Source organism: Chrysemys picta, chromosome 21 (genome assembly GCF_011386835.1).
Source record: "Chrysemys picta bellii isolate R12L10 chromosome 21, ASM1138683v2, whole genome shotgun sequence".
NCBI lineage: Eukaryota > Metazoa > Chordata > Testudines > Emydidae > Chrysemys > Chrysemys picta.
Genome location: NC_088811.1, coordinates 128,860 through 144,213, shown reverse-complemented (window position 1 = coordinate 144,213; position 15,354 = coordinate 128,860). Strand labels below are relative to the sequence as shown.

The following is a 15,354-nucleotide window of genomic DNA, read 5'->3' as shown; positions in this document are numbered from 1 at the left end:
GGAAGTTAATGGTACAGGTCTGTCGCATCTTAGGCGCATTTAACATGTGCGATTTCAGCTTTACATGGTCGGCAAAAACAAAACAAAAAACAAAGAGAAAAATAACAATTTAAATACTGTTTCTGTAGTGTGGGTGATTTCGCCCGCCATTACACTCAATGTAATTTTGACTATATGTGATTTTCGCTTTAGGCGCTGACTGCGGAATATAACCCCAGTGTAAGATGAGACAGACCTGTAATTCTTTCACCAACTTCAATGGGACCAGGATCCGACTATGTCTGTAGACTCAGAATTATGCACTGGTCATTTCCCTGCATGTGTGTGGCCTCCAAGACTTAAATCTGTCACAGAACAAACAAAAACAATGGTTCCATTATGGTTCTATCATGTGAGTGAGAGTTTTCATCTTCCAATTTCAGAATTTCTCTTTATGTATACAGCAATAACCCCACTTTGAGCGGTGAAGGGATATGCTCTGTCAAATAGATCAAATTCCCCAAACTGGAGAGGTCTGATATCAGTTACTGGCATCCTGATTTCTTGGGATCCTGCAACTGACTGATTCCTGAACTGCCTTGCACTGGATGTCTGAGGAAGGACAGCTTTATTGGCCAGGGGATGTACAGGAGACTTTCAATTCCTGTTCCTCCTGTCTGGAATGTCAATGGGTGGAAGCTTCAAAGCACCCTTAGTTCTCACGCTCCTGGTCGGCCTTACGGGTGAACTTGTATTTTGGTGCCTTCCTGCGAGTTTGAGAACAGCAGCGTGCAGCACAGGGAGGACCAGCACCTGGCCTCAGAGCCTGGCCAGGCTGCACAGGGAAGAATTTCTGCTCCCCATCCATATACCCCTTGACCACCTACCTGGAGGAAAGCAGATGCATGGCCACCACCCATGCCCACAGGAAGGGGGGACCAGGGACTGGGCTGCTGGCTCCGCCAGGGCAAGCCCTGCTGCCTGCACTTCCCCACCAGGCTGGCAGCTCCAGGTGGTATCACCAGCCCCCCACCTAGCTGGCCAGGTGCTCCAGCCCTAAGCTCACTTGCATTCATAGGCCCACCAGCTTGCGGCACTCAACAGCATCCCCTGACCATGGCGCTCTGGGCAGTCACACACATCACCCACCCATAGGGTTGGCCCTGCCCCGGTTAATACCCAGCTTCAGTGAGACACAAGTGGGCCCTTGGAGAAGAGTGCAAATGACGGCACTAATACATTCTAGTTATAATAGATTATAGCAACCTCTATCCTGAGGCAATGCCCCACTCAGACTATGATCAAGGAATTAGTCCAGGTTTCACCAGAGTTGAACTCCCTACTGAGAGCATCACAGAGCAAAGAACAAATTTCTTGTCCTGCCTAACACAGAAGGTTTGGGATCCTCAAAAATCAGTTCCTGCTTCTGTTTATTACTCCAGACAGATGGCTCAGTTGAGATTTTTAATAACACGCCCCCCCCCCCCCCCGGCCAAAAAAAAAGTATATTGCATAACTTAATGATGACAGATGCAGAAGACTGGGACTGGTACTTCTCCCTTGCTGCCTCTTTGTGATTCAGGACATTCCACACACTGGCAAAATCTGAAAGTTGTCTCCTGTACTTCAGCTAAACTAAGTTAACTGAAGGTGAATGGAAGGTTCCTTTTGGTCTCTGTAGAGCCCAGCTGCAAGTTAATCATCACATTTAAATTTTTACTGATACTCTCTTTTGTACAGCACATTTACAAATGATAAATTATATTTTTCTTCCTCCTGTCTACCCCATACAGTCATTCACAGCCACACTATACAGTCTGGGTTCTCACCACCATGCTGAACCATGTGTTTTCAAATTGCTGGAGAATCACTACTAGAAATTACACAGTCCCAGTCTGTCTAATAACTACATACACCGCTACCTCGATATAACGCAACCCGATAGAACACGAATTCAGATATAACGCGGTAAAGCAGTGCTCCAGGGGGGCGGGGCTGCACACTCCGGTGGATCAAAGCAAGTTCAATATAACGCGGTTTCACCTATGACACGGTAAGATTTTTTGGCTCCCGAAGACAGTGTTATATCGAGGTAGAGGTATACTGTATATCCTCCCTCGGAAACACCTTACCAACCATGCTGGGAGGTCATCAGTAAACTAAATTAAATTATTTTCTCTCTTATCTGAGTTCAGTTGGGAGAGAGAGAGAGAGAGAGAGTGCTCTTTCTGATCCATGTGACTAGACTAGTTGTCCAAGCAGTTTGGCTTTGCTCACAAACAAATAGGCAGCTTGATGAATGTTTCAAGTTCTGCAGGAGCAAAAAGCAATTAATTATCTCATAACCAGTGGGTAGGCCATGGAGTCCCATTCCCATTGAGCCTCTATTGCTGGTCTCACTTGCACTTGGTAGATGTTTGTAAATTCCACTGGGAAGGAGTCTGAATTTCTGTGGGTACAATTTTAACCATTGTGACTGGCCAGGGGAAAGTTTTATCTCGGGTTGTGGAAAGCTTTGCATGTTAATAGCTTTTATCTTTGCTAAAAAAGTTTTTTCAAGTGTGGCCAAAAGGTCAGCCCTGAGGGGCAATTCCAAGAGGTCAGAGTTTCTCCATTAACAAACCCTGAGGCCCGGCTAAAAAGGGGAAGGATTGAAAAAATATTCCCATAATTCCTCTTTATATAATCTTGTCAGAATAGTTTCAGATTTCTGAGATTTCTACAGGAGTGCAAAACTAGGCTGGAATAACTGTCTGAGTGTTAATTTACTATCTGGTGCGTCAGCCTCCTGGAAAAGACTGGAAAGCAATGGTCTCCTGCTGGAGTCTTGGCCAGAGGTGAATAGATGAATGAAAAAGGCATTGCACTGCATTTGGGCCTCTCTGACCTTTCACTTCCTGTTCAGTTGTGAAACAAAAAAGTAAACATTTAACTGAATGTGGTAGCCTGGGACAATCGGCCTTATTGTGGGATGAATGCTAGTCTCGTCTCTCCCTGCATAAATCCTCTTCACTGGCAATGCTAATGGATCTGCTGCAGAAGAAAGCCATGCCCTGCAGAGGGCAAGACCTGCATCTAGTCAGAAACACAAGTAGCGTGTTGTTGGGTCCCTGGTAATGTCCTGTACGAAGTAGAATTGTTACATGGGATGTGCAGATCTCTCACAGTCAGAGAGCAGAAGGACTCTCAAGTACTTACTTAATTTTCAATATAGAGTATTATGAGTGAATTTTTAAGTCACCAACATTACCACGAGGTTTGACTCCAGAGTAAACTGTGGAAGCAGTTAGACTTCAGCCCTAAAAATGTGCTGTCACAGTTATTGGGATAACTGTACCTGTAGCTCTGACTCCTTCTGGGGGTCCGATCGAGAGCACCACCTTTTCCGGTCTCATGACTCAAACCATCACCTGGCTCAGCATGGAATCATGTGATTCCCTCACTTTCAGACTGACCATGCCTGGCACTCCCCTGGTACGAACCACGAAAGTCTCAGCAGGTTTGACTTAGGCTCAGAAGCTGCAGTTCTGTTCCTTTTGGGGCAATGATGGTAGTAATCAAAGTACCATTTATTTAGGACAAAAGCATTTAAGACAAAATATCTCTTAAACACAATAAAACAGACTGTATGAATATCTAGCTTTATCCTAAGGCTTACCATTCTCTGGATCTGGGAAGGCCCAATTTCTTTGCAGAGTCTCCCTCTGTGTCAGCATGTCCCACTAGACAGCTTTGGACATGTAACTCTCCATCCTCAGAGGCTTTGAACTCTTTAGTCTCCTGGGAAAACAGCTTGCTGCTTCCTTGGAGACAGGAGGTAAAGTCCTTGAAACTGGTAGTTTTGTCCATGGTCTTTCAAGTGCCTACAGCCGCACCCCTTTCTGCCCCTTCCCCAGGGCCCGCCCCTGTTCCACCCAGGGTCTTCCCCATTCCACGCCCCCACCCACCCCACTGCAGCCCCAAGACCAGAGAAGCTCTCTCCTCATGCCCCGGCCCCGGGACTTCAGTGGGGAGTGAGAGCTCTTCCAGTCCTAGGGCCGCAGCGGGGTCCAGATACTGGAGCTTCCCCTGTCACCCCCGTGCTTCTGCGGGGGACCAGGGTTGGGGCGCTGGGGCTTCTCCCGCCTTGCCCACTTCATGCTTCTGCTGGAGAGCAGTTGGGGCACGCGGGCTTGCTCTGCCCCCCTGCAGATTCTGCCAGGGATAGGGTTGGGGGCCACTGCTGGGGGGCTTCCCCTGTCCCGCACTGTCTGCCAGGGATGGGGTTGGGGGCCGCTGGAGCCCCTCATCCCACGGCTGCTGCTGGGGATGGAGTCAGGCGCTGCTGGGGGAGGGAGGCTTCCCCTGTCCCACGGCTGTGGCGGGGGACGGGGTCAGGGTTGGGGAGCGCTGTAGAGGAAGGGGGCTTCCCCCATCCCATGGCTGCTGGTCAGGGGCCGCTGGGGAGAGGGGACTTCCCCCACCCAGCACTGCTTCCCCCGTCCACCTGGCAGCCCAGGCTCCGGGCTTCCTTTGGCAGTGGCAGATTATAGGGCAAAGTGACTGAGGCATTTTAAAAAATTATTATTGTTTGTAAAATTGGAGTTTGCAAAATCAGAGTTGGGGTGAGATTCTCAACCTCACTGTGTATCTGTGTGCTGGGTAAGACAGCTGGAGAGATGTAAAGGGGGTAGAAAAGCCTTTGATACACCAGGAAAGAGTTCCCCCAGCATAGGAACTGAGAAGACAGCTGCAGGATGTCTTTCAAGGACTCCACCCTTCCCCAGCACAGGTGGTATGCAGGGAACATGTCTGAGGGGAGAGGGTTACATCTGTGGGAGGGTCTGCAGATAGTCCTGTGGAGACTCTGTGCAATACTGTGTCCTATAGACAGCCAGGAACAGGCTGGATAACTTTGGCAGCCCTAAGTTTTGCTCGGGGCTGTGCGAGTCCCCAGAGCAGCCCAGAACTGGAAGGGAGGTTACAAAGGTGGTTTAAAGCTACTTCAACCCCACTCTTCCCCTCCTCCTGAACTGCGCGTTCTGTGCTAAGTCTTTTACAAGTGCAGCACAGAATCTCAACAGTAATCTCCGAAAGAGCCCCTGGGTTCTGTGAAGTGCCCTTGAATGTCATGCTGCCAACTGAAATAACTCTAGCACGGAACACCTCTACGGAGATCCTGGATGGGCTGCACAATGAGACTTCACAAGAGACTTGGAAATTGGAACCAAATTTTCTTAGACTATTAACAGAATTGCGACTGCTCAGAAATCTTAACTGCCAAATGTTGTTAACATCTTTAGAATTCCCAGTAATGATCCTTCTTAGTTTTTTTAAAAAATCGAACTTTTGAGTTCCTGGGGAATCATGAGGCATGGCTGAGATTTGGAAATCTAGAGAAAATTTGGTATCATATATGCAGGTACACATTTTTCATTATCTATGGACTACACAGGTTAGGAGGAAAAATGTTAACTCGATGGGCTCAATTCCAATCTTTGTGATACACTCCTTCTGTACTAATATGTCTTACTTAATTATGATGCTAAGGAATTTTTGGATGTAAAAAAAAATATCAAAGAAAGGGAATGACCAAGATGAATAATGATCTGCGGTAGTTTGTGAAAACATGAATGAGCTGGAGGAAAACACATAGGTGATCCTATATTATTCTGAATACTCCCTTCTCTCACTGCAGTAGCGTACAGTGTGTACAATGACCAGATATAGGTGTATGGATAATAAGGCCCATCATTGATGTGACAGTTATCAGTTCATTTGGCAACATTACCTTATGCGAGCCATTTGCAGCATTAGTAAATTGGTGTTAATTTTTCTCATAACATGTTCCACCCCTCTCAAATATTGTGTATTATAAATCTGAGAGGTTTAGAACAAATTTTTAGTAGCCAGAAATACCCCCAAACCATATATCCTGGGTGTATAGCTCAAGTTATGCCACTCAGTGGTCTATTTAACATAAATTTGGGGATGAAATATTATTGCAGTGAAGACAATGTTGAGAATACAGTAAATAAAAGTTAAAATGAACTGTACCAACCGGTTTAGAACTGACAAACAATTTCCAAACCAAAACATACAGTATATATCTGGATTGAGTCCAAAATACCTTCCCCTCCAAACTGGTTTAGGCCGGACAGACAGGATATTCTATAGAGCAACAGATCATGTGATTAAAGAGAGTGAACAAATATATGGTGTATCATTAACAAAACGCCAGACTGCATTTCATAGTGCTCTTTTGTGATTAGTGACCCATGCAATTTGCCAAAAAAAAAAAAACACCACAAAGGGACAAAGGTTCATTCTGTTCAAAATATACCCAATAATCAAAAAAAGAACAAATGAAACCGTTTTTGTATAGCAATGCCAGAGAGCTATCACTGAAGTATAACCGCAGAGAACCTAGTGTAAACCTCTACATTTTGTACTACACTATGAGAAAGAGTTTAGACAAGTATTGTGCCCCAGTTCTGCTGATGTCCTTCAATACTGACTCTCAGCCTCCCCAGACACATACCTTTGCCAATGCCCCTCTATCCAGGTTCCCTATTTTAGCCCATATCTCCCTCTGCAAACAACTTAGCCAATGCCCTTCAATCCTAAACCACAGACTCCTGCTATTCCAGTCTTGGGGCCCTTCTGCATTCTGCCAATACCTGTCAATCCTCATCTGCAGCCCTCCCGGATAACCCAGTCCATGGACTCTATTGAGCGGACTGCCATTCAAACTAGGCAGTAGGGTGATCTGGATTAATGTACTGTAGACACAAGGATGAGACCCCCCTCCCCCAAACTCACTTCTTTTGTGATCTGAGCCAAGAATTGAACCATTCTCCAGAGATGAAAGGCGAGTCCCTCATCCTCTACCACTATTTTTAGACAATTTTACAATGCTCAGAATATGGGGTAAACACCTTTCATCTAAAACTTTTGCCTAGAACAAATGGCTGCTGCTGGCTGGATGGCTGTGGCCCTTTAAGGGCTGCTCGGACTTGAAGGCTGGGGCACCAATGGGTTTGGAGGCTGCTCAGGTTGAAAGGCAGATGACATTTGGAGAATTTTAGAGTACTTTATGGCCAGCTGGTTGGCACTTGATTTTGAGTGAAGATCAGACAAATGAGGTTGAGGTGCCTTGGCTGGCAGCTCAACAGGAGGAGAGTGGAAAATCCTGGATAATCTAGGCAGTAATTCAAAGAAGGGGAAGACCCTATTCTTGGAGCGTTTAAGGGTATTGTGACACAGAGACTCATTTGTGGTTCATTACTCTGACAACAATTCTTGTCAGGTCTGACATACTCCTTACACTCAAAAAGTTGCATGTAATATATCATTAGAAAACTAATAACTCATTGATCATTAATATTCTTATGTGCTGTATATATGTGATGTGTACAAAGAATTATGTTCTTAAAATGTGTTTGGCAAGCAATACATAAGCACAATCTGCTTTGGCAAAGGAATGGGTTTTGGCTTGTCTGACCAGCCTGGTCAACAGGCAGAGACAATAAAGGTACATTTACATAAAAGGTAAACAAAACCATCAGACTAGTAACTGGGGGGAGATAGCCTCTTAACTGTAAATGCAGAGGGTAGAACTTCAAATGATAAGCAATTGAAGCAACATTGCCATATAGATGTGTATCAAGTATGGTCTTTTATGAAAGCTAGTGACACACTGCTGATTGAGATAATTGTGAAATGTCTGCATTAACACGATAGGAGGAATTGTGGCTACTCACCGATATTACGCTTTAAAGGCTGACCATACACAGGGAGAAACAGGTTCTCTCTCAGACAGGAGAGAAGGCAGCTATCTACCTGTCTCCAATGTAAATTAATCCGTGTGGAATCAAAACAACGGAAGCCCAATTTTCATATGAATCAGCAGGGGGATTAAGGTCCATAGGAAAGGAAGAACAGCAGGAAGCTTCCTTTCCTCTTGAAACAGAGACAATGAACGTTGGAGCGATATCAAAGAGGCAAAAAGTGGAAGGGACAAGAGCTTGTGAAATCACAGAACCTTTGATCTTTCAACCCAGGGGATTGAAGTCTCTGGATACTGAGTTTAGATGAGAAATCTTCTTAGGCAAAGATTGTAACTTGCTGAAATTATGTTTTAGTCTTAGAAGCATATTTTGTTACTTTTGTTTGCTTGTAATCCTTTCTATCTTTATTCCTTATACTTGGTATCACTTAATCCTATGTCCTTTTGTTAAATACACTTGTTTTACTTTTACCATAAACCAGTTCAATGCTGTAATTGAAATGAGTGTTTGTCAAACCCCAGTTTAAATAGACTACACACTGAAGATCATTAATTTAAGGGGCAACAAACTTAATTTCTGTGAGTTTTCCAGGAGAGGGCTGGCCACTACAAGGAGACATCTCTGGGACACTCGGGAGTTGGGGTTCACTGTTTGTTACCTGCAAGGCAAGGTTTGGATGGGCAGAGTCCTGAAGGGTTTACTGACAAGGCAGAGAAGTTGATGTGGCAGGGAGTTGCTACACAGCAAAACTCTTACTTGCTGAGGCTGAGACTAGTTCACAATTCTGGGAACCTCAGCAGATGGTCACATGGGCAGGTGGTTTGGGGGAAATTCAGGACTCTGAAGGTTTTGGGGTCACTCTGAAAAAGTAACCAGGTGGTGAAAGCCAGGGTATGACCTGCATGCTTGTTTTCTGGCTGTTAGTGCTGAGCCACATCAGCATAGCATATTGAAGGCACCCAGAGTTGCACAGTAAGGGAGTGACAGAACCCCTTACTAGTCTGGGTTGACCCCCAAGTGTCACAGGCATAATTACACCAGGAGGCCTGAAGACACTTGTGAATCTTTAAGGCTCAAAGTTTAGGAGATTGAGAGAAAAAAATCGTGTGGAAAAATGGTATATTCCATGTTGTGATCCTATGTACAACCTTTCCAAAAGGGGCAGCATGCTCAAATGAAACGTAGCTTCAATATCTCAATCCAGAAGGGGAGAAAGTGAAGTGCAGACTGTACTCAGAGTTGTTCTAGCACAGAAAGAAGCATGTGTGGTTCCAGTCACATTGAGGTGTCAGAAGATCTCTGAGGGTATGTCTACACTGGCAAGTTTCTGCGCCACAAATTATACCACTTTTATTAAAACGCTGGAATTAAACCGTTGTTCATGTCCACACTGTGCTCTGTGTGATGTTGGAGCACAGCCACATTAGCAGCTCTTGCAACGGCAAAGACAGCAGTGCATTGTGGTAGCTATCCCACTGTGCAACTGGACGCAGGGCGCTTTGGGAAGGGTTTGCAAGGCCTCATAGGGCAGGCACAGTATCACATGATGCAGGTTTCCCAATCCCGTTGTTCCAGGGGCATTCTACTACATTGCCAGCTGCTTTTCAACTGAAGGGGTGGGGGTGGAGGGAAGGTTGTGTGACAGGTGTGCGTATGTATGTATGAGGGGGGGAGAGACTGTGTTTTGGGGGACAGAGTGTGTGTCAGCATGCTGTCTTGTAAATTCAGGCAGCAGCAGGAAGAAGCCAGTCCTGAGGTAGGGGGCGGGGGAACTCCGACATCAGCCCTCGCCTCCCTCCCTGGGCTCTCTGCACAGCACTCTCTCTCTCTCTCTCTCTCTCTCTCTCTCACACCCACACCCACATCCCTACACCTGCCTCTGTGTTCAACAGCATGAGCATTCCACATTAATGGTTTGCTGTATGTCCCCGAGCAGATCAGCACAGCACCCAACAGCTGTCAGAAAAGGTGCTTTGAAAGGGAAGAGGTGCATGTCTCCAGGGCAGCTGAGTTCAAAACAATGACCAGAGCACTCATTTGAGGCATTATGGGACAGCTCCGGAGGCCAATTACAGTGCAGAAAGCAACCAAGTGTTCACACTGACAAGAGAGTGCTGGAGCCTCTGCACAAATAGCCTTACGACTCTCGTCAAGGTGGTTTTTTGCAGCGCTGCAACTGAGGAGTTTCTGTGCACAGAGTGGCTTGGCAGTGTGGACACGTCTGCAGTTTGAACGCAAAAAGCTGCTTTACTGCGCAGAAACTTGTTAGTGTAGATAAGTCCTGAATAGCAAAGGTGCTGCTATTTGAGACTGCAGCTTGCTGCCAATACCAGTGCTTGTCCCTCAGACACCACTAGCTGTCTTCCCTTTCCTTGCTGTTAGTTGGCACATAGCACCCTATTTCTTGCTGACTCCAAACTGGAAGGTATTTCCCCATCCTTCTTCACTAACTAAAATATCTAACTAGAGGAGCAGGGATTTTCTAAGGCACTTGGGGGATTGCATTGTTTTGGATTAGAAGATATTTTTCTATTGAGCAGCATGTATCAAAGCTCCAAATGAAGTGCCTGCCCCAGAAATGTTGTGAGTGAGTTAACAGCATTAATCATAAGCTGCAGAACCAGGAAAGCAGGGGTGGCAACATGATTATTATTTGAATAACTTCCTACCCAGCAGCAGGTCAACCTAGTGAGCAGCTGCAGCTCAGAGCAAAAGCTTGTTAACTTTCCAGCCAGCAAATAGCTCTGAAAGTGGAACATGTAATGAATGGCTTCATTTCATCAGCCTATTGTACTGTCTATATGTGTAATCTGGTATTCAATTTCAAGTAATTATCGGTTTTTCAGTTTCCTGAAGCCTTCTGTTTACATATTTGTGTTAGTTCAGCTAACCTGTTTCATAAATACTGGAAATGCCTTATGAATCTCAAGAGTTTGCAACATTAAAGCAGAGTTTAAATACTATTCCTGAGATTTAAATGTGATGTTTTACAATAAATAATTAAAACAACAATAAATGGACTCCCTGGAACAGCCCAGAACACATATTTCTACACACTGTGAGGAGGAAATTAGAGAATATAAAGATGTTTAAATATACAAAAAAATTCTTCTGCAGTATAGTGGCTACCAAGTGACCTCCTTTACCCCATTCAAATACCTTCCTAAAACTGACTCCTAGAGACTACCCAGTAATAAAGCATCAAGCCCAGAACACAGAATTTACTTTTAAAAATAATTCACTGCTGCATGAATTTTGCCCTTCACCAGTGTCCCTCGTATGTAGGACTGTATTTGGACTGTATTGTCTGTGTTTTAGATTAAGGTCTCCAGATTTCTGTTTCATACAGTCCCAAATAAACTATTAATACTGAACAAAAATAAATAATGGCAACTCCCCGCTGCAATGCATGACAAGGACAGACAGAGAATCTATACAACTAAGGCTTTAGCTGTGAAGTGGTTAAAAATGGCCAGAACATGTTATGCAGAACATGATAGGGCTTGTGTCAGAAAAATTAGGGCAAAATTTAGAGCTGGGGCCAATAATTAGATATTCTTGTTCAGCTCCAGAAAAGTGATTATTGATTGAACTGGGTGAATGTTAATGAACAAAACAGAGAACAGCAAGTTGTTTAACAGCAGCCCTGAATTTTGAAAGGATGGAATATTCTATACTGACCTGAAAAGAAACTGAACATCTATGCAATAGAAATTTGGGGAGTGTATTTTTTAGCCTTGGCTAGAACATTTAATTACTGTCACTTCCCTCCTCCCAAAAAAACTGTCAAAAGCACACATCAAAGGCAATTCATAGCAGACCCATAACAGGGAGGCAAATCATGATTCCATGGAGTCAATTGCCCTAGAAACTGTGCTGCATGTAACCTTTATGAGAAAATTCGCAGAAAGTTTCACAACAAAACTGCAAATAGAAACTCTCTGTGACCTATTTACTAACCAGGGGCATAGATTAGATGTGAACTGATGAGAGATGTCAGAACATTTCCCTAAGCAAATATGGCACAAGTTTTCTGCCCAAATTCGGTGTGGTTAGTTCAGGTGACTTTAGCCTGCTGAAACATTACATCACTGTTTCTTCTCCATGGCTCACATGATGAAATCTCAAAGAATGAGGCAGGAGCTGTTTACATGGGAGGGCATGTAAGTGTTTCCCAAGTCATTTCTTTAAACAGGATTCTAAATTTATTAAAAGAAAATCTAGACACTGCCTGCTTACATTTTTTCGTGCTGCCTTGCAGTGCTAATGAACACATAGGACAACTGCGGGAGGCTTTGCCTTTTGGCACTCACACACACACAAAAAAATCTATTAGAGGAAGTGGCAGGCCTTTTCCCATAGAGCCCATTGGGTGCAGACACAATAAAGCCATCTATGCACACCACATCGTTACCCAGTGGGAACACAGACAATAGCTCAACATTATTATACTTACTTTAAAGTGTATTGATGCTTTTCTACTATTTTATTTTTGTATAGCTTCTCCCATTACTCAGAAAATTAAAAGCCAGATTCCAAGGGATATCTAACCTTGCCCTATAGGGTCATAATTTGACATTCTTAAGGCTGTTGAGCTCTTACACTAATCTGTGCAAAGCTATTCACACACAAATATATTTTATCTTTTTGACATTTGGGATAAGCCAAACATTCTGGCTTTTACTTTTTATTATGTTTTCCCAAAACACTTAGGCATCTCACTCTCTTTCTCCTTGCAGTGAAAACTACATCCTGAATTCTTCTATGTGATACTGATTCCAATCCAGAATAACTCCACTAAATCAAAAAGATTACTCTGATCTAACCAGTGGAACTGAAAATAGAATTTGTATGAAGCACAAAGCCATAGATTCAAGGCAATTGTGCTGATGGGATTGTAGGAGACAGGTGACTAGTAAGATAAAGCAAAACCCTCTGGCTGCCATTGACCTCGTTGGATTTAGCGCAGTTACACTTCTAGACAGCAAATTGTTTTCATTTTCTTTTTTAAAAAAAGCCTAAGACTGCCAATTCTAAACATGATGGACAGGACTTCATAGCAAGATCATGTGTTCTTTCTCAATATCTGACTAGTTTTTCTTTGGCATTCACATAATGTGAATACAAATTTTCTGGTTTGATCTCTCAGTCAGCTGCTTCTCCCTCCAAACCAAACTACCCTGTCATGGATCAACTGCAGGTCAGCAGTATGATTAGGATGACCAGATAGCAAGAGTGAAAAATTGGGACAGTGGGTAGGAGGGGGTAATATGAACCCATATATTAAAAAAAAACCAAATATCGGGACTGTCCCTATAAAAATCGGGACATCTGGTCACCCTACGTACAATGAACCACCCTTCAACCATGATTATGTGTTCCTGGGAGGGTAATAATGGTAAATAACCTTGTAAAACCCCAACCTAAAATAACTTTCTTCCTGATCCTGTTGTATACCTCAGTGGTGACAGGACAGCACAGATTTACTTGAATGAGACACATTTTAGGAACAGAGCTCAAGGAACACACTCACTCCCATGCAGCCTTCATTGTTTCCTCTCTTTATCTTCTTGGCCAGAAGGAAGCTGCTGGGATGAAAGTCAGATGAGGAGGCACCAGCTGTGTATGAAGCTGTTGCTGTTATGCTCCAATGGGTCAGGTTGTCAGTGATGTTATGTAAATGACACAATTAGCCCATGTCTCTGCAGAGTGAAGTGACTTGTCTGAGGTACACTCACTTTACAGCATACAAGCCTGAGGCAGGCAGTGACCTATTCCATTATCCAGTTTGTCAATCTCACTGACAGAGACATGAACTTGTGCTTTTCTAACCTATTCATTCCAAGTTAAGACACAGACATATCGAACCAAAGAAAAGTCACATGTGCAATCAAAATATTTTCCTATATCAGTCATCTGTTCCTATTTACCAGTGATTTCTAAAACAAAAGAACCTTTTTTTCAGAAAATGAATCAGTAGTAAATAAGGCATCAGCCTTTTCAGGCAGCTTTTCTCATTTATATACTGGCTGTTTTCCTTAAAACTTTAATTTATAAGCAAATCCCTTACTGCCAGAAGGGGATTTTTTCCCCCACTCTAAAATTTCTTTTTTTTTTGAGATGTATTTCCCCAAAACTGATACTTATGTAGAAACTAATCAGAGAACTCATTTCCTAACACAGTTTCTGCACATGCTACTTTCTGCGCATGCTCACCAAAGGCTCTTAGGCAAAGTAAGCTGCCCCGAGATAAGAGGGAAGGTGCTCTCATGGATTGGTAACTGATTAAAAGCTAGGGTAGGTATAAATGGTCAGTTTTCAGAATGGAGATAAGTAAATAGTGGTGTCCACCAGGGGTCTGTTCTGGGACCGGTCCTATTCAACATATTCATAAAGGATCTGGAAAAAGGATAAACAGTGAGGTGGCAAAATTTGCAGATGATACAAAATTACTAAAGACCCAGGCAGACTGCGAAGAGCTACAAAAGGATCTCTCAAAACTGGGTAACTGGGCAACAAAATGTCAGATGAAATTTAATGTTGATAAATGCAAAGTAATGCACATTGGAAAGCATAATCCCAACTATACATATAAAATGATGGGGTCTAAATTAGCTGTTACCACTCAAGAAAGATCTTGGAGTCGTTGTGGATAGTTCTCTGAAAACATCCACTCAATGTGCAGCGGCAGTCAAAAAAGTGAACCGAATGCTAGGAATAATTAATAAGGGGATAGAAAATAGGACAGAAAATATCATGTTGCCTCTATATAAATCCCTGGTACGCCCACATCTTGAATATTGTGTGCAGATGTGGTCACCCCATCTCAAAAAAGATATATTGGAATTGGAAAAGATTCAGAAAAGGACAACAAAAATTATTAGGGATATGGAACAGCTTCCATATGAGGAAAGATTAATAAGACTGGAACTTTTCAGCTTGGAAAAGAGACTGCTAAGGGGAGATATGATTGAGGTCTATAAAATCATGACTGGTGTAGAGAAAGTAGATAAGGAAGTGCTGTTTACTACTTCTCATAACACAAGAACTATAGGTCACCAATGAAATTAATAGGCAGCAGGTGTAAAAACAAACAAAAGGAAGCATTTCTTCACACAATGCACAGCCAACCTGTGGAACTCCTTGCCAGAGGATGTTGTGAAAGCCAAGACCATAACAGGGTTCAAAAAAGAGCTAGATAAATTCATGGAGGATAGGTCCATCAATGGCTATTAGCCAGGATGGGCAGGAATGTTGTCCCTAGCCTCTGTTTACCAGAAACTGGGAAGGAGCGACAGGGAATGGATCACTTGATGATTACCTGGTCTGTTCATTCCCTCTGGGGCACCTGGAAGACAGGATACTGGGCTAGATGGACGTTTGGTCTGACCTAGTATGGCTGTTATGTTCTTATACACATGTGATTCTAAGAGTTAAAAGGCCTTCATTTCCATATCACATACATATCTCTATAGATTAGAGCAGGGGTCGGCAACCTACGGCCGATTCTGAGTGGCACGCTGCCTGCCCGGTGAGGAGGAGGAGGAGGAGCTGGAATGCACCACGCTGGGGGAAGAAGTGGGGGAGGAGGGAAACTTGGCTGCCG

At 43.7% G+C, this 15,354-nt stretch overlaps 1 protein-coding gene across 3 annotated transcripts in view; it reads right to left on the bottom strand.

Moving 5' to 3' along the window:
- ERRFI1 (ERBB receptor feedback inhibitor 1) overlaps window positions 1-7,941 on the bottom strand; it is an 86,525-nt gene extending 78,584 nt beyond the window's left edge. Inside the window, exons 1-2 of one of the 3 annotated variants that reach the window (XM_065575141.1) lie at window positions 7,722-7,941; window positions 236-344 (exon numbers count right to left, since the gene is read on the bottom strand). The gene's annotated coding sequence lies outside the window, so the exon portion shown is untranslated. Of the gene's footprint in view, window positions 1-235; window positions 345-3,637; window positions 3,781-7,721 lie in introns of those variants that run through there. The other 2 variants (XM_065575140.1, XM_065575142.1) reach the window with 2 other exon arrangements.
- Between the last annotated feature and the right edge of the window lie 7,413 nt (window positions 7,942-15,354).